Below are 18811 nucleotides of genomic sequence, written 5' to 3'. Positions count from 1 at the left end.
GCAGCCGTGTCCCGCTCACCAGGACACGACAGGACTCCGGCGTGAGGAGCGGCCCCTCGATTTGTTTCACGCCGCCTGGACGGTCGCCTGTGGTTAGCATACGGCTGCTAAGTGACCCGTGGCGTGTTTTCCGACGGGGTCTGCCGCTGGCGGGGGTTCATCCAAGGTGGCATTTGAAGACTCAGAGCGGGAATCTGAAGGCAGCAAACAACATTCCGAGGCTGCGTAAAACGGGCTGCTGTCGACCTTTGGGGAGGAAAATCGGAAATGCTGGTCGACAGTGTGAGGAGGCGCCGAGGGAGGCGGGGACACATGACCTCCACTGAGACCCCGTCTGTGGAAGGAAGATATGGGGGGAACACGCTTATAGATCCATGGACAAAACACGGCTCGCTCCGAAAACACACCGGCCAGAACATTCCAGAGAGGAGACACCAGGGTGGGTGGGTGTTGGGGGTGGGGGGTGGGGGGGCAGACTAGCTCAATGATGCCCTCCTTCAGAGACAATTGTGCCGTCCCAGTGGGACCATAAACTGTAAGTGTGTTTTCCTCTCGCTTTAATATACTTCTCAGGACCCTGACCGCTGACATTCAGGCTCCACCCCCATCGACGGAAATACCCCCCAAAAAAGCCCCCAGACGAAGCGCTAACGCCCCTGGAGGGAGTTCAGAGGGCTCCGATTAAAGCCGCACCAGCAGATTAGATGCAGGATGCAGAGCGGAGGAAGCAGCTGGGTCTATTTCCTGAAATAAAGACCGCCGGAGCGGGAAAAAGGGAGCGTGAAACACCAGAGACGGAGCGCGGCGCTCATTTAAATGGCGCTTTATTTTAGAGGGACGATGGAAACCGACCATAGAGGGTTCCATCATCAAACAGCCCAGGGAGGAGCGCTCTGGGTAGCGCCCGGAAAAAAAGGAATAATAATTGTGTACACTCTGAAGGTCTAACATTTGTCATCACAGGAGCCGGGAACAGAGAGGAAATAATAAGCCGGGGAGTTCTAATGTTGTTTAAGGATGAGCTAATCATTAGTCCGCAGCAAAGCAAGGTCAGACAGGCCGCCGGGGCCCCCCGCTGGGAGGAGACGCCATCAAAGGGCTCCAGGTTACAGCGCTTTGCCGCGATTGGAACAAGGAAACCGGTCGACTCCCCGCCCACGCGTTAGGAATATTTGGCCGCGGCGTAAAGACGAGCTCATCGTGACATCACGGAGCCGGAAAATGCGTCAAATTGTCCAAGGGGTTTCTGGCGTCGTCGGCGCTCTCGCCGTCACGGAGGTCGGAATGGATGCTTTTAATATCCCCAAGATGATGAGTCTTTAGCGTGGCGGCGTGGGGGGGTCGGCGCGCGTCGGACGGGACGTTCAGAAGGCCGACGAGCTCCCGCGTGCGCGGGCGGCTGCGGGCGCTCTCCGAAAAAGAAAAGAGATCATTTCTGGATCATTACATGCATTTTCCCGTCTCGTATATCAGCGAGCAGGATGTTACACTTCCCGCTCTGCCATTAGTCAAAGTGGTCCAATTTGAACCGGGGACATTGGCTTTGGCGTGATAAACGACCCGTGCCGGAGCGCGCCGCGCCGTCTAATGGACGGAGGCGCTCGGTTACAAACACAAACTTGTGGGTGTTTGCTGAGGGCTGACGGTCGGAGGCGCTAGCGTCTGCTGCAGGTTGGAGCTTCGCTTTAGGACACAATCGTGACCTTTGACCTCTGAGGAATCCCAAATGCACTGCAAGTTTCCCATCCTCATCCTTTTCTTTGATGTTTCTTTGATGACAACAACAAAGGGCTCTATTACGACATCAGAACATCACCCAAATCGTGGCAATGATGCTATGCTGCTAACTTGCTAGCATACATTTATTGATGGTTTAAACTTTCCCTTTCAATCCTCCTCTGCTTCCTTAACCCGTGTGGTTTGTTTGTTTTTGACGTTAGCTTCACAAAAACATCACCGCCGACATGCGCGAGCTAACGCGCGTCCTTGATACGGAAGGATTTTATGTCGTTTTCGGGGCAGCTGCAAAAAAAAACTGATGAAAGCTGAGGACGATACGGAAAACACTCCGTTTTTCATGCGGGAAGTTGCCAAAGTCTGTGGGAATACCCTGGCGACCGGCGCCGGGAGGTGTGTTTGCAGCTGCTCGCTAAACAGGAAGTTGAGCCAAATTCACACGTGCGGCTGGAACTTCCAAACGCTGCTTTCCTCTCCGATGTCGGGTTTCCAGCTGGCTTCAGGTTCCCGCGGCGCTCATCAGCCCAGACCCAGTTGTTCTGGCTCAGAATCGGCTAAACTGGACCGAGCTGGGCGAGACTGTTGAGGGATCCGCGGAATGGTGGCGTCCAAGAATTAGCCTCGCGCGCCGAGTTCGGCGGACGCGCCCCCCGCTCCGGTAATTGTCACCTGATTCCAGAGATCGGAATCATTTCCAAACAGCTGCTGTTTAAATCTCGATTGAGCGGAACGTCAACACCAGACTGGGACACGCGCACGGCCAGATTCCGCTACTTTAGGAAGGTGGCGCCCGATTACGGCGTCCCGATGTGCGGAACAGAGGGGCTAACGAGATGTTCCCATCAGCTGATCACAGCAGCTACATCAATATTTCAGCAGCTCTTCTGGACTCACACCTCCAAACTTGAGGAATCCTCCCGCGTCCTTCCCATCGTTCCCAAAGCGTGCCGTTATTCCGAACGTGGACTTAATCCCTGTCGTAACAGCTGCTGTGAAACATCAATAAACTGTCAGGCAATAAAAGAGCCGGCGTTCAACTGACAATGACAGAAATTGGCGCGGACCGATGGAAGCAACAGAAATGTCATCTGTCTGCTCGGATTTGGAGGGGACCCGTGAAGTGGCTCGGAATTACGTGGCACCACAGATAAGCAAGACGGCTTCGATTTGTAAGGAATCAGACGCAGGCATTGATTGGAACGAGCGTTTCATAAATGTAATTGCCTCTTTGATTCCGATCATTGATCTGCCTCTGAAAGGCGAAAGAAAACACGTCTGGAAACGTATTTCATTAAGGATGCTAACCGCACCGATGTGAAATATCACGCTATTGATCGGTTTTGATGGCTTATTGCTACAGAAGCTAAAGATGCTCCTATGGGGAGGTTTGTGCCGAACTTCCAGGACGTAAAGAAGACGCCTCGGGTCAGAGAGCGTTTGGTTTTTCATCCGAAAGTTCGTGTTTCACGTAAGAAATGAAAGAAACCAGTGAAATTGCCTTGAAATGCTAACGTTGGCTACACCAGATCCTTTTTGGTGACGTCCTCGGGAGGACACGCGAGGGTTTCGATATTCCCGACCTCCTCTGGACGATGTCGATTTCCATGGAGGCGAGGGTGGGGGAGAGGGTGACGTAGCAGTGTTAGCATCGCCGCTAGAGAACGCAGCTTCGCGTAATTTATGGATTCGTCAGGAATCGTTCATTTATTCCGGCGACTAAAACCAAGTCGGCTCGGACGCGAGGATTCTGTCATCCGAGGCCAGAGCGGGCGAGGGGGGCGGAGTCTGTGTGGACTGAATGCTAAAGAGGTGAGCTAACTCCACTGAAGAATGCTAATTTATCAATAAAGTAGGATAGTTGGCAGTTCACTGAACCATAATGGATTTTTTACCAACCTTATCAAGGATGTCCTTTGAAGAGCGGCGCCGCCGGAGGGTTTTTCTGTGAGGAGAAGCCCTGAAGGACTCTTTTATCTCCTCTTTTTAACAGGTGAGAGTGCAACTCCTCACTGATTCAGCATGTTTAAGAAGCCCGCATTCAATAGTTCCCCCGGATTAAGTCTGCCGTCGTGTCGCTGTCGTACACCAAACAAAATGTTGACACAGCGCGTCTCCGCCGGCGCCTTTATCCCCCGCGTGACACCAACTTGGATCAGGGCCTTAAAGAAAGCAGCGTTTCTCCTTCCGGAGGATCAAAACTCTTCCATTTGTTTCCTGACACAGAGAATTAATAATCAGCCACGATGTGAGTTTGTTTCTCTGCGTGTTTAGAATCCTAACGAGTTATGCAAATAAAGTAACATTGGAATTTTAATCAGCATGTAACAAAAGGTCCACAGCTAATTAGCAAAATTCCTTTGAAAAATGGGTAAAAGTGACCCCCCCCCCCACCACCGATGAATATAAAACAAAGGCAAGAACATTATAATATTCATTATAAAGCATATTTATGTAACTCTGTGGGGTTTATATGACCGTGGGTCTCCTGGGAGGAGGAGGAGGCAGATTGTAGGCTGGAAATTTATAGTTTTAGCTTCAAAGCGCAATAAGGTATCCTGCATTAATTCCTGCCGCCGCCTGCAGGGACGAGGGGAAGAACGGGGGTTTATCCGCTCGCCTTCTCTCCATTTTTGCCCAGATTGCTGCTCCATCGTGGGGCGAGAGACGAGACGTCACAGGACGCGGAAGCTCGTTGACTCCACTCAGGCCTTAATGGCAGCACAGGATGCTACGCTAGCCCGCGACGGCGTTAGCCCGCGAGCAGAGTGCCGTACCATCAGGCGGCGTCGTTAAGGGACGCAACAGGATGGGATTTCTGGTAATCAATGCGAGGACGTGGACAGGAGGAAGCCATTAGCATGGAGAAGAAGAGCCTTATAATAAAGGTGAGACCGCTGTCGTGTTGTTAATGGCTACAATTAGCCATCGGCGGGTAAATGAGCCATCAGCGTTTACCGCTGCCCTCCATCACGCGAACCAGCTCGGATGTGGTCTAATGTCACCTTTTTAATCCCCTGAGGATCAGAAGTTACGTCTGATCAACACTCGAGCATTTAGCTCTGTCTTTTATCATTCTGTACATTAGCCTGGGTGTAGCACGCTAGCATAGCTGCGCTCCTGATACTCAGGAAGTTTATGAAATTTACATCAGACGGCATATTTGGGATGTAAATGAATTCAGACGCAATAACTGGGAACTACAAGAGCGATATAATTGCGTTTTGACGGCGCGTATGCGGTTAGCTTTGTTTACCCTCTCAGCGCACAGAGGAGCGCTCTGATCCGAGCGCTCTGATCCCGCTGCTTCCCGCACCATCTGCTCCGCTCCGCTCTTCCTTCTCCGCCGAAGATGTTCTTCTTTGTCTCGTGGTGGCGTTGCTCACATCCCTGCTGCCAGACATTGTTTATTTCTTTCCTCCACTTTACATTCCGAAGTATTTATGAGCAACAAAAGAGCGAACTGGTGTGAAAGGAGCCGCCGGAGCGCCCGGCTTGTTGTTTACCTGATGCTTTTTAGCAGGTTAAATGTTCTGAGATGCTCTTTCACTAATGCTGCTAAGAGACCCAAAGTTAATACTAACCCCCCCCCGAACTGGAAGTATTAAAGAGCTACAACGTGATGACCTTTGACCCTAATCCAGTCTCCACAGATTAAGAGCAGCACCTGATCCAGGCGGGGGCCTGGATTTTTGGCGTCCTGTTAGAGGCACCGACGCCCCCGGAGGGCTCATGTCAGTGACATCATCATTTTCTCCTTCACTTCCGGCCACGTCGGCTCTTTAGTGGAACAAACGTGGATAAAAATATCGAGTGTTTGTTTATTGACAGTCGTGAAAAGAACGTCAGATGGCGGCAGAATGCCGGCAGCTTCTGGTGGGAAACATCCATCTGCCTTTCGGGAACGTGGTCGGTTCCATCCCGACACCAACGCGAAGGAAGAGTTTAACGTCCCTGAGTCATTTTTTCCCGTAACAACAAATCCCGTTCTGTGTTCTTTATTCCAAGAGGCTCCCGCTAGCGTCGACTACTAATCGCCTCTTGTTCCAGTTAAAGTCAGACCCACCGTTCCCCACATTCCGTGACCTTGTGCCGGCTGCTCCGGGGCTGAGCTGGGATCAGAGTGGGCGGCGAAGATGCCGCCTCTTAAACTTCCCGTCGGGATGTCTTGGTTGGTGTTCTTCCGCTCTGCATTCCGTCTCCGTGGAGGCGGCCGGACATGACGTTCCGCACCTGACGAGGAGAACGTGCCGAGGCACTCGTCTCCCGTCGGAACCTCGGAGACGTTCCCACACTGGATTATCTTTACGGTCCGGAAGATCTTGGAAATGAAGCATCTGGCGCGTTGCGGCGGTGCTGCCGGAGGCCTCGGCTGGTCCCAGACCTCCCAGATCCACCTTCCCTCCCTCCGTCCTCCGACTCCGGACCTCTGAATCTCGACTCCAGACGGCCACGCCGGCTCTTCGGGAAGTCCTGACTGACCTCTTCCCAAGCACTCGCCTCCCGACCGAGAGGTGCCAGTGACGCTCCGTATGCAGATGATGGAGTGATGATAACGGCACGAGGACAGGAACGGCGCCGCTGTTGCTTCGACGTGCGTTCCGAAGTTTCTCCCGATGACGCCCTCACTCTGTCATCTCTGACGGATCTGTGGCGCCGGGAAAAGTTGTGCCCCAGTTTTGAAGCGAGGAGGTCCGGGGGTGAGGAGGAAAGGTTTGCCTCCGGCGTCTCCAGCTGTGTGATGGTCTGTTCCTGGGAGTTCCCCCCCCCCTCCGGGACGGAAGCAGCTCTCTGGTCCGTCTCAAACTCTGACCCACCTGGATGGAGGAAATCTGCTCCGCGCCATTTTGTTCGTTATCCGGGCACCCGGCAGAAATCTCTCATTCCAGAGTCCCGACATGCTCCGCTGGTTAGCCGCTTGTTTTCCCGTCCACAGGTAGCAGACCAGCAATTAATATCCATCGCTTCCCGGCCGGACGGCAGGAAGATATTTATTGGAGGATCGATGCTTGTTTTCCTTCGGTATTGTTCCAATTTCCATCGGAGTCACGGAGATGCTGCAGCCTCTATCGACGGGCCTCATCTGTCGGCGCCGCACGCCGTTGTCCCGCCACTCCAAACAGGTCGAGTGGAGCAGCGCTGTGAGTTTGGCTCCATCCAGGAATTCTCTTCTTCTCCAACTTTCTGTTTAATGTGATCGGATCTGAATGGAAGGTCGAAGGTCGTGGCGTGCGTCGGTACTCCCCCGCGCTGGTGACACGCCAGCGTGAACGTCCTCTCGACGCCACTGGATGGTCCTGAACACGAGTGGACTCTTTACAGGCGTGTGGAGGATGTTTGGATGGGAATACCTCGGAACGTTGCTGCCAGAGTGGGAATATAGACGGAGATCCAGGTCCTGAGCGGAGCCGCGGAGCCAGAGGGAGGCTTCCAGCTTCCAGAAAAGCTGGGCTTTTCCACGGATTTATCACCTTTTGGATGCCAGCTGTCGTAAATCCGAAGGTGCGGCGATGGTGAGCAGCTGCGCTGGGCGGAGCGGGCCGTGCCAGCGACGAGCAGCTTTGTCTCCTGATTAACTTGTCGGGGAAAATTGGGCTCTTAACTAAAATTAATTTCCACTCAGATGGTGATTACAGTGCAGCGGCAGATTAGCAACAGGAATACTCGAAAGATAAAGACGGAAAAACCAATCAAACCGTTGCTGTTTAATCACACGTTGGCCCGCGTGTCAACTGTGCTGCGCCTCACTCATCCTGGGAATCGCGGGAACATCCGGGTTTTCCTTTTTTTTTGGTTTTACGGCAACGCGGCGTGAGCGGCGGCCGAACCTCTCGGCGGCGTTAGCGCGGCGTGGACGGTCGCCTGGGATTCAGACGCAACGAGGAGCGAGAAAACTGGACGGAAAATGACCAGAATTGGAAGAAATGTGGCGGAAAAGGAAACCGAAGGTCGTGCGCTTGGACTCGTGTGTGGCTCCGCCCCCTTCCTCCCCGCACTAGCTTCAGAGCTAAGCTAACCGCAGCGCTTTGAAGCTTGTGCTCGTCCCCCATCCGCGTCCTTACGGGTCACACCTGTTCTGCCTTCATCTTGTCACATTCTTTATCCAAACTCCTCCAAACACACCAGGGGAAGAAAAATGGGAAAACCGGATGTCAAACACGGATTAAATCTCCTCGCAGTCAAAGGCCTTGAAGTCAAACTGGAAACATGACCGCATGCTGGTTCACAGTGGTTCTGGTGTGTACGCTCAAGCGCCCCGACACCCCGAGGCTGCGTGTGCATGTGTGTGTGTGTGCGCGTGTGTGTGTGTGTGAGAGTTAACAGGAAGTAAATGGGTTTTACCGCCATCAGCCCACATCCCAGTGGATATTAGACACCATCATGGCATCAGGAAGAGACCTCACTGTTTTAACTTATACGAGGTGAACTTTGCACCTCCTCACCCCCCCCCCCCACACACACACACACACACACACACACAAAAACACTCCTAAATATTAGCACCAAAGCTATTTCAAGTAGGCTTTCTTGGCTCGGCTGTCACACCTGGCATCTCTCTGCAGCTGTTCCCTCCTCTCTTCTTCTTCTTCTTCTCTTCTTCCTCCAGCTGCCAGACGCGAACGCTCGTCTTGATGACATCAATGAGACGCAGTCGGGCGGAAGAAAGACGCGCTGATTCCAGTGATGTCATCATTCCTTATCCCCCAGGATCCCTCAGCGGGAGCTGTCATTAAGTCGCTCCTTCACTTTCTGCCACGTTGCATCTTTTACGGAACAAAAGTGCATTTTCCAGGGGGAGAAAAAACTGGAATATTTGTTCTTTGACGGGATTGAAACGAACGTCAGATGGGAGTAAAAGCTTTCTTTAAGCAGCTAAACATCCGTCTGCCTTGAAGGAACGTAAACGGTTCCGTCCCGACATGAAGGACGATTCCAGCGTATCAATAAAAATGATCGGATACGTTTTCACTTGGAAGAACTTTTGGAGCAAAAATATCCAACGTTTGTTCCCAGTAGCAACATATTATTTTCTTTGAAGAGTTCCGCTCATCACGTTTTTGATCGGAGCCAGACGGGAACATTACTGCCGATGTGACTCCGACGGACAAGGACAAGGACAAAAATTAGCCTCGTCCATCTGCAGCTGCCAGGCGACACAAAATTGCATCTGAGAGGAAGCCGCATCCATCCGAGCATCCGTATTGATCGGAATTATCCCATTAATGAGCCTGGAGGTCTTATGAAAACAGATAAGCTAAAGACCGCCAACTAATTACACACGGGGCCGCGGCGCGCGTTTATTTATCTGTTGATTAAAGACGCTTCGATTTATGTTAAATAACGGATTCAAACGCTAAACATTCCAAAGGCAGAGGCCTCACGTTTTTATGCTAGCTAACGCGGGGGGGGCCACATGTTAGACACTCAGAGGGAGTTTCAACTTTAAATATTGATGTATCAGTTTCACTTACACAATTCACCGCATCCACGGAAAATTGGCTATTAAAACACAATTTATTCTGCCAGACAACGAAAAGGGAAAAATAATGGAGAATTATTTAAATCAGGCGGCCCAGTTCTGCAGCGGTTAACACCGTGACCCCCGCAGCAGCAACTTCCTGGAGAGGAACCTCGGAGTGGAGCTAGCTTGTTACCGCGCCGCCCAATGTTTACGTTACGGGTTAACGCCTTTTCTTACACCTCTTTCATCGACCCCACGTGTTCGTGTCATCGCGTCTGTCACGACTTTTGAAAAACACAAAAGAATTCCTTAAGCTGACTGACCCATTTTTTCTTCCTGGTTCCATGTTGGCTAATACCTAGCTCAGGGATTTTATCCGTTCACTGATCCAATTCCGGGTTTGTTACGTGATTTGCGGACGAGTCCGTTTATTCACCGGTAATGAGAGAAAAGGCAAAAGTGGCGAGGACAAATGAAGAGGAAGGAATTCAGATTGAAAGGGAAAAATATGCAGGCGAGGAAGAAATGGGAGGAAGCAGAGTGGAAAGGTGAAAGCGAAGAGCTTGAATGCTTCAGCGGCGCCGGCGCCACAAACAGAGCTGACCTGGAAAGTCTGCGAGCAGCCTGAAAATCAGCTTTGAGGAACCCTTTTAGAGACCTCCTCCGGGGATTAATACTGTTTTGGTGTTTGGGGTCTTTCTCGCTCCATGTGTGCAAGTGTGTGTCCATCCCACGTGTGTGTGTGTGTGTGTGTGTGTGGGAGAGATAAATAAAGGAGGCACAGAGCGGAAAGGCCGACCTTCGCTTTGGTTTTATGGAAAGACGGAAACCATTTCCCACGTTGGCGTGATGTGGTTGGGGCACGTCGGGGCAGGATGTTTCAATCCCTTCATACTTCCTGACACTGTGCCACTGAAACATTCAACTCTCCCAGCTGGGAATTTCTAACGCGCGGCTTCAAACGGAATACTGCACGAGTCGGCAAAAAGGGGACTCTTGTTACGGATTTAATGGCTAATCTATCTATCTTAATGTAACAAGAGGGCGAATTTTAGCCATTCTGGAGTCACTTATCTAACAAAATTAGTCCTTAGAAAGCAGACGTTGCTTTAAAACGATGCTAATGAAGCTACGCTACGTCCGCTTTGGTTACATGTCATCAATTATTCATGAACAAATTATTAACGTGCTTTCCAATGATTGGACGTCCATTTCATTTTAAAAAATGAATCGTTTGCCTCATGCTAGCTGGGATCCTCAGCAGCTTTATGTGCTTTGAAAGCTGCGGACAATCGAGGCTGATTTGTTGGATGCAGATGGACGCAGGGGAAGAATAATAAGAAGGGTTTCAACAGCAGTTGTTGCGCAATCCAAGAAAAGCCACCATAGGGTAGCCGTGATTAGCGATTAGCTTTAGTCTGGAAGATGGTGTCACCAATGGTCCCTCTAAGCGCTGCTTGCACATACTCAGTGCACAAAATAAAATTAAACAGAAACGTATTAATTAATATCTCATTTTAGAACTGATATGATCTAGTTAATTAGACCAGTAATATAGTTTTCTGTACCATTTCGCAACGTAACTCGATGAGCGACAGGTGTCCAGCCAATAATCCGATACAGTTACGCTACGCAGCCAATCACAGTGTTTGCGTATGTGCCTGCCTTTACTCGCCGTGCACATTAGCTAGCTAACAACAGTGCAGCGGAGTTAAGAGACGCAAATGCTAATCCCTTATCATGGCGAAACGAACGGGCAGAGCCACATCCACCCATCGAGCCAAAGTAAAAAAGGTTCTTTTAAGATGGAATGGCCGTCAGAGTGTGTGCACATAGAAGAAGCGGTGAAACTCTTCCAGGACTCTTCCAGGACTCTTCCAGGACTCTTCCAGGACTGTTCCTATGGTTAAAGCAGGACTCTCACATATAATGTGATTTGATTCCTTTCATAAGCCAGGTAACTTGCTGTGATCCAAGGTTCTGAACAAGCCTGATACTGGTGTGTGGCCACAGCGGACCCACCTGATGTTGCTCAGTGGTCCTCAGGGTGCTCGGGGAGCTCGTGTGTCTGCTCAGACGCATGAAAAATGGGAGGGAACATCGGGTGTCACCCCGTGGAAGGAGAACGCTTTAACTGCAGGAGAAGGTGATGGAAGCAGAGAGAAAGTGAGCGGAGCCGCACTTGTCATCAGTCTAATCACGGGACAGGGAGCGGACACGGGCCGGCGGAGAGCTAATTACCACCGACAGCCGACGACACATCAAACAGGTAGCGTGCGCGCTGCAGCGGGCCCGCCGCGCGCCGCGGACCTCAGCCCACTGTCATCACAACTCAGGACGCACGATTACTTGTGACGGGAAACATACAAATAAAACATTACCAGGGCTTAGAGGCAGCGCAGAGATACCCACCGAGTAAATTATTCATAAACGGAGGATGTGAAGGAACGAAAGCTTCTGTCTTCCCTCTAATCCCCAGCAAAGCTTTCGGTAATAGTGCGGCGCTCGAGAGTCGATGCTCACTAGACTCTATTCATCAAACTTTCCAATGTATGAAATCAGTGTCTGACAGGCTTTGGAGATCCTGCAGCTCCGGCATTATTATAGCGTTTAGCCTCAAACAGCCTCTCAATCTAACGACGGCTCCGCTACGCCGGCTGCTTTGATTTTAATTGGGATGTTCTCGGGGTGCTGCTGCCTCTAATCCAGCCGTCTCCCACCGGTTAGACAAGGGGTGCTCGCGGTGAGCCTTTATTCCCCCCTCTGAAACCCATCACAGGCGATCACGCTTGTCCCGGATCGGAGGAAGGAAGCTCGCCGAGTTTTCCGTGAAGCCGATAAATGAGAAATGGAATATAAAACCCGACAATATGGGGGGGGAAAGTCTCAAACGGGCGCCGTCCTTGGTCCCCAGAGGATCATTTGGCCTGTCCATCCTTGAAAGAATAACCCCGGGTCCCCGGGGGGACAGCAGAACGGGCTTACCTTGTCACGCCTGTCTGGGAAAAACAAAATCACTCCAGCGGCGACGTTCCCATCATCCCCTGAGCAGAGGACCCTGAAACTTAACAGCATATTTGTCTCTGACAAAGCTGCACCCTGAACTGCCAAATCCAAGCGAGCTTATCGTTAGCACCTGTGCTAACGCGCCCCCCTTCAACCCGTCCTCTCAGAGTTGACGGACAAGGTAGGAAGTTTTCCGGAAAGTTGCAACCGTCGAATACGAGCGGGAGGATCTTTGGTTTCCAACCCGCCCGGCTAAAAATGTGCAGCGTGAGTCAGCAGCCAAAATTAGCCGCGGCTAACTCCTGCAGCTGTGACTCATTCTGCAGGCAGACGGACGATGGATGGACACACGTGTCCACGTGACCGATGTCTTCGTCAGTGGCTGTCAACCAGCGCCCCCCCCCCCCACACACACACACACACATCACCTCCAAAAAAAAGCAATTACTTGAGGAGTGAAAACACCCTTCAGCTCTAAATGATGGTTCTCACTTTACCTGTGGAGCCGCGGGCCGACTGGTGGTTGAGGGCCCCCCCGGGGGCCACAGTTATTCATTAGGCTGTTCATCAGGAAGATGAAGATGCTGATGATAAATTTCTGTTAAAAAAACGCTCCTTTTTGGTCAAATGTCACCACTAGTCGAGGTTTCCCGTGACGTTTGATGATCTTTAGTGTTTTTTTTTCCTGGGAAAATTTCCCCTCTGAAAAATTCAACGGGGGCTTTTCCGTCTGTGCTGATTCCAAAAGAGCAGGGAATGTGGGCTCGCATCCATTATTGAACAGCAGCGTGGCCCGAGGATCCTCGGAGGGATATTGGTGTTTTCTGGCATCTGTCAGTCTGCTGGTGGGTTAGTGGTGGACCTGGTGGGGCTCTGCAGGACAGGAAGCACGGATTATCCGTGACTGGAGTCCACCTGTGTGTGATTTACTAAAACAGCCACCATAAGGGCTTCCAGCTGAAACCAAGACCACGAGGTCCTCAAGGGCTCAGAGACAAGGCTGTCGGTCTGGCGAAGACCTCACAGGCGTTTCTGCTGCATCCAAGGTTCTCCAGAGCGGTCTCCATCATTCTGGAATGGAAGAAGCATGGAACAACCAGGAATCTTCATGGAGCTGGATGTCCAACCAAGCCGAGCTGGGGAAAAGGTCCGATCGAGCTTTGGAGATCCTTTGTGAAGGTGACGGGAAGCTCAAGAAGAGTCTGGGCAGAAGTCTGGACACCTCTGGGAACGTCCTGGCATGGACCAGCCGGAAGCCCATCGAACGTCCCCAGAAAGACCTAAAAATGTCCCCTGACATTCTCCAGAAAATGCCCAGAGGTTGTGTCCTCACACCAAAGTCAGCCTGGGACATGCAGGTTTATTAGTTTAGCTGTTGCCCACACTTGTGGGGACACTGAGGTCTTCCAGACGCTCCTCTCTGGAGGATAGTTTCATGGGGAAGGACAAGGACACACATGGCTGGGAGGAAGGGGCGGTGCAGTTCCAATCATTTCAATAAGTGCTCCGGTGGCCTGACATCTAGTATTTGGCTGGCGTGCGGCTGCAGTGAGGCGGCCTGTAGCCCATTAGGGTGTTCAGGGAATAAAGAAAGCAGCCGCCTATTGTTTCTGAAGAAACGCTCTGTGACAGCAACATTGTGTTTGCCTCCTTTTTTAATTTGTACGTCTTCTCCCGTTTGAAGATTAATTGAAAATGGAATGGCCGCGATGCTTTCAAGGTTAATACGACACACGCTCAATTAAGTGCAGGCAAACACGCAGCCAGCTCTGTTTCACAAGGCGGCGCTGGCAGGAGCCAAGCTAGTCCTCCTCTACCCCCAGTTATTTGTAATTAAGTTTCCTCTCTGTGTTTAGTCGGGAAGATGTCATAGAGAAGAGGAGAGTGTGTGTGTGTGTGTGTGTGTGTGTGTGTGTGAAGCTGCACCATTCCTGAGCAAATGTAAAGGGTGAACAGGCTTAGTGAATTTCAAAGTCACCCAGGCAGCTTAATAGCTTTCCTAAATGACTCAGCACATTATTTCCACTTGTACAGTAGTCCATTACACGGTGCGTTACCATATCCAGGGTTCGGACCCCCCCCACGCACACACACACACACACACACACACACACACACACACACACACACACACACGCATACGTCGGGCTTGGCGTGTGTTCAGCAAACCACTTGAGCCTGAATGTGAAATGGAGTCTCAACTTATAGGACACTCTCCTCCGCATTCACCCAGCAGCCCGGGGGGCCGTCGGTGACACCCGTAACCCTTCGCACCGCGGGATCTGACGGCAAAGGCGGGCGCCGTGCGCGCGGCGCGCCGCAGTCGCCGGCGGGCGCGGGTGTGCGGCTGGAGCGAGATAGAAAGAGGGAGATAAATAGAGGAGGAGGGAGCGGGAGAGAGCAATTAGTTGTGCTCTACAGCATAATCCCTGGAGACGTGGCCCATCAATCATGCTACTAATCCTTTGTTTCTCAATAAAGATAACCATGCTGCAGGGAGTTAACATTTTCTTAATAAGTCATCTCACTGAGCTACACCTGAAATGGCAGATTGGCCCAGAATTAGCCTTCTCCTTATCCTTTATGCATGACATTGAGTTGATAAGATGGTGCTGAAACACACCCGACGGGTATGCTAGTCTGCTGTTCTGGTGATTGCAGAGAGAGCGGCTGGCAACCCGGTTCTGAGGAACCTCGGCTCATTTTCAAATGTGTATGTGCTGTAAATGAAGCGTATTTCCGAGCACAGACCCTGACTGGTTAAGGTTGACAGCGTTCACCAATCAGTTTTTCATATTTTGTTCAATATTGCAGTTAAAGTTGGATCATTTGACGCGCTTGTTTGACAGTTCAAAGTGGGACTGATGGTAATCCACCCTATCGTGTTTTCAGCCACTTCATCGACCCCGAAAGTTTATCTTGGGCTTTTGGGCGACGACTGGATGCTGATCATTGATTAGAAGCTGCCGTAGAAGACGGCTGACTTGCAAACTCTCCCCAAATGTAGATAAAACATCGCCAGCCGCCTTCAAATATCCAATCAAATATGTTAAAGTTTAAGCTGAGAACGTAATTGCGAGGCGTACCTTGAAGGCACGCGCTCTGATATTACACGGTGAATACCTCGAATATTCATCACCGCAGCCCAAAGGCGCCGCTTGGAGAAGCGCCTCCTCTGAGGTGCATAAAGGGAACGCCGGGAGGCAAATAACATATCTTTTGGTTGCTAGACTCCGGCTAATCTCGCATGTTTTCTTTTGAAATAACATTTTCCACGACTCTGCGGTCGACCTTTTGTAAAATCCAGTCGGCTCCAAATTGAATGAATTGAGAAGTGACCTTGGAGGCATCTCTTTGTCCGACTCGCTCTGCTTCCCACTTTAGGGCGCAGGCTGGATCTATCCATCATGTTCTCTTGTTCACCTTTGTCTCAGTGACAACACTTTCACACCTTGTTTTTCTGCTCTGTTTCTTTTTTCCCGTCTCGCTATCATCCTTCCCCACCCCCGTCCCTCTCCAACCTTCCAGCGGTCTTGGGAGAAGTCGGCTGCGGCGGATGGAGCTCGGTGCCGTCACGGATGCTTCAAGGTCAAGAGTGCTTAGCTGGATATTAAAGAGACAGACGAGTGCAGAGACGGAGTGGGATGGCAACACAATGCAATTACACGCCGCGCTCGCTGACCACCGCAAACACAGCACGGAGAAATGGAGATCACGCTCCCTCCAAAAGTCCGCCGAGACAATCTAACACCGGTGGGAACGCCGCTCCGCGCGCACGCACGGACCAGAGTGCACGCGCGCGTGCTCACACATGAGCGAGAGATGCTCTGATAGGAATTGTAATGGCTCATTAAAGCAGCAAAGTGATCCTGCGGATGGTTCCAGGAGGAGGAAAACAGAGTGAGTGATTGATACAGTGATACAGAGGCTGCCCCCTCCACCAGCCCATTAGAGGTGATTTAGGGGGGCCGCCGAGTGCGACTGGAAGGGAAGCGCATCAGCGCCACCTCCTTCCTTTACATTTTTGATCCCGGCAAATGTTTCTTGTCGGAGCTCCGCTTGTTCCTGAGGGCGTTTAGGCGAGTGCCAACGTGCCCGTTGGCGTCCTTTTTGTGTCGGAGCCGGTGACAAATTGGGCGAAACGACGGCGAGGTAATGTGCGTCTAACCGGGCCACGCGTGTTCTGGTGTCATTCTGACGGAGGGGATCATCGGTTGCCATGGAGAGGGGCCCTCTCTGGTGAGGTTGCCTATATCAACAACGCCGACTTTCAGGGGGCGTTTTAGTGTTGATCAGTGGTTCTAAAAAGGGGTAGCAGGAATGTGGGCGGAGTCAAGCCCCCACTTGTCTTGTGTGCATGTAAACGCACATTTTGTAAACGCACTAATGGACCGCTGACGGACTTTGATGTTGGGACGCGTTGTCTCTTTGTTCGTGGTTATAAGCGGGACGCGCGGTATTGTGGGGAGTCATTGTCGGCACTAATGAGTCGAGGATTACTCGTCCAGGTGGAACGACTCCACGGCGGTTGGCGTCTCGAGCCGCTCGCCCTGCCGAGTTGGATTTGGAGTGTTCAACATTGGATTAGGGCTCTTTGTCCAACGCGGCACGTGAAATCCCCTTTGCCAAAAATGCAAATATCCGACACTGTGGTCTCCGCAGAGTCGACGTTTTCTTTCGCTTTACTCCAACCACCAGGACGGGAGAGACTGGAGACGCTGGCAAAATTACACGGAATTGTCTCCCCTGGATTAGAGTCGTGAATACCACCAAGAAACTGGAGATGTCAAGTAGCTTTTCAGCATTAAAACACCGACAGCTTGGTGAGACAGACACCAGGCGTGAGGGATCAGCATGGCGGCCCGGAGTCAAGGACAAGCTGAGACATCCAGATGGAGCTGGGAGTACGATTGGGCCGGTCCGGGTCTCTGATGACGAGTTCTCCTTCTGGAGGGGTTCCAGCAAGCGAGAGGAGACACCCTGAATTCACCGGAGGGATTAGACTGTATATCCCACTCGGCCTTGCAACATATTGAGCCCCCCCAGGAGGACCTGGGTGGAGGGGGACCGCAGAACACCCTGCAATCAAGCCCCCGAATGCCAGAAGACAACAAACGGAGGAAGAATGCGGCGGCGGTTTGGCTAACGACCACCAGACGCGGTTTGATTCCTGCAGATGAAAAAGAAAGTGAAATAAATGAGTAAAAGCAGCTGGCACTCGATGACGGATGGCGGAGCGTGGCTTTGAAGTGGAAACGTTCCCTTTCAGGAGGTGATTTCCTCACAGACGTTGCCCTTGACTTTGTCGGCAACGGCTGATTAAATAGACCCTTTTTGCGTGGAAAAGCAGAGCAGAGCGATCGCAGCGCCGTCGTCACGCGCGATTCCAGATGCGGAACTCACAATCGGCTCCCGCGCTTCCCGTGCCATCCGCTAATTACCCTGAGTTATTGTCCATATATCAAATATGTAGCGCAATGAGCCTGAAGACAAAGTAATGGACAATTACGCTGTTACGGACTGCAGCTGACAGCGTTATTTGTATTTTCACCCTAATGAAATGTTCACTTCAATTGCCTGGTTTTAATTTATGATGATAATCATTGTAAGAGTGTCTGAAACGGGCGCCATGAGGCCGTGTACCACATGATCGCGCGCTGACCCCGGCCATTATTCACCCGCTGTGATGGAGTTGTCGGGTGTGTGGATTCCCACGTGTCCGCTTGAGAAGGAACCACGGCGCTGTGAGCCTGGGCTCATGCTGAGGCAATTGAGACAGGAAATGGGGGTCGGCATGGGGTCGTGGCATCCAAATTCAACTGTTTTTTTTATTTCCCACAATGCCTCACTCACATCGTCGCGCCTGCTGTCGAACGCACACACATCCGAGCCCACCGCGTTCCCGAGGAGCCTCTCCCAGAGGGCGAGGGCGCGATATCAACCAATCTGTTCCACTCACCCCGGAGACCCGGCGGTTCTCGCCAGTGCCGCCCCCGAGCGGCGCAGCGCCTCCTCGATCCGACCCAGCGTGCACCACGGGGGGGAGCGGCGGCCACTGGACCGGCGCTCACGTAGCGGGTCAGAGAGACGGGTTAAGTGAGTTACTGAGAGAGTGCGAACAACATGGCGGAACGCCGTCGGGTATCGGGCGGAACATTCAGAAGATTAGCTGAACGTGCTAGTTGCAAGCATTAAACTAATGGATCGGAGTCTTTGACACACGGCTCCGCTCTGGTGGGGCCTGAGGCAAATATCGGCAGATTTCCGTCTTTTTCCAGGGGTGTCTGGAACTCCCTCCGCCTCCCGAGGTCAGCGGAGTCCTGACCTCACATGCTGCTAGCGTAAAAAAGTCGGACTCGTTGTGTAAAAACACTGGAATATAGAGATGCGATCAGCCTGGGTGAGGTCAGTCCTGGCCCGGCGTGATGTTCCGGTCTGAACAATGGAACAGAGAGCATCATGGGTAAAAACAAGCTCAGTCCATAACACAGAAATGGTTTCTTTCTTTTTTTTACAACTCTGTATTAGCATTTCCTGTGTGAGAAGCATGTGCTAGGGGAGGGGGTGGTGGTGATGGGGGGGGGGGCAGAGCTCAATGGGGACATCAAA

At 51.7% G+C, this 18811-nt stretch overlaps 1 long non-coding RNA gene across 2 annotated transcripts; it reads left to right on the top strand.

The window, feature by feature from the left end:
* Window positions 1-309: 309 nt before the first annotated feature.
* LOC130514124 (uncharacterized) lies at window positions 310-18589 on the top strand. Of its 2 annotated transcripts, none has more exons than XR_008946921.1 (4): window positions 310-3546; window positions 3643-3727; window positions 4376-4622; window positions 15731-18589. It is a non-coding gene; the product is annotated as an uncharacterized LOC130514124 (long non-coding RNA). The 2 variants fall into 2 exon arrangements; XR_008946922.1 differs by lacking the exon at window positions 15731-18589 and adding an exon at window positions 8342-8703.
* Window positions 18590-18811: the final 222 nt, after the last annotated feature.

Source organism: Takifugu flavidus, chromosome 17, assembly GCF_003711565.1.
Source record: "Takifugu flavidus isolate HTHZ2018 chromosome 17, ASM371156v2, whole genome shotgun sequence".
Classification (NCBI taxonomy): Eukaryota; Metazoa; Chordata; class Actinopteri; order Tetraodontiformes; family Tetraodontidae; genus Takifugu; species Takifugu flavidus.
The sequence above is the reverse complement of the archived record's forward strand: the minus strand, read 5'-3'. Positions and strand labels throughout refer to the sequence as shown.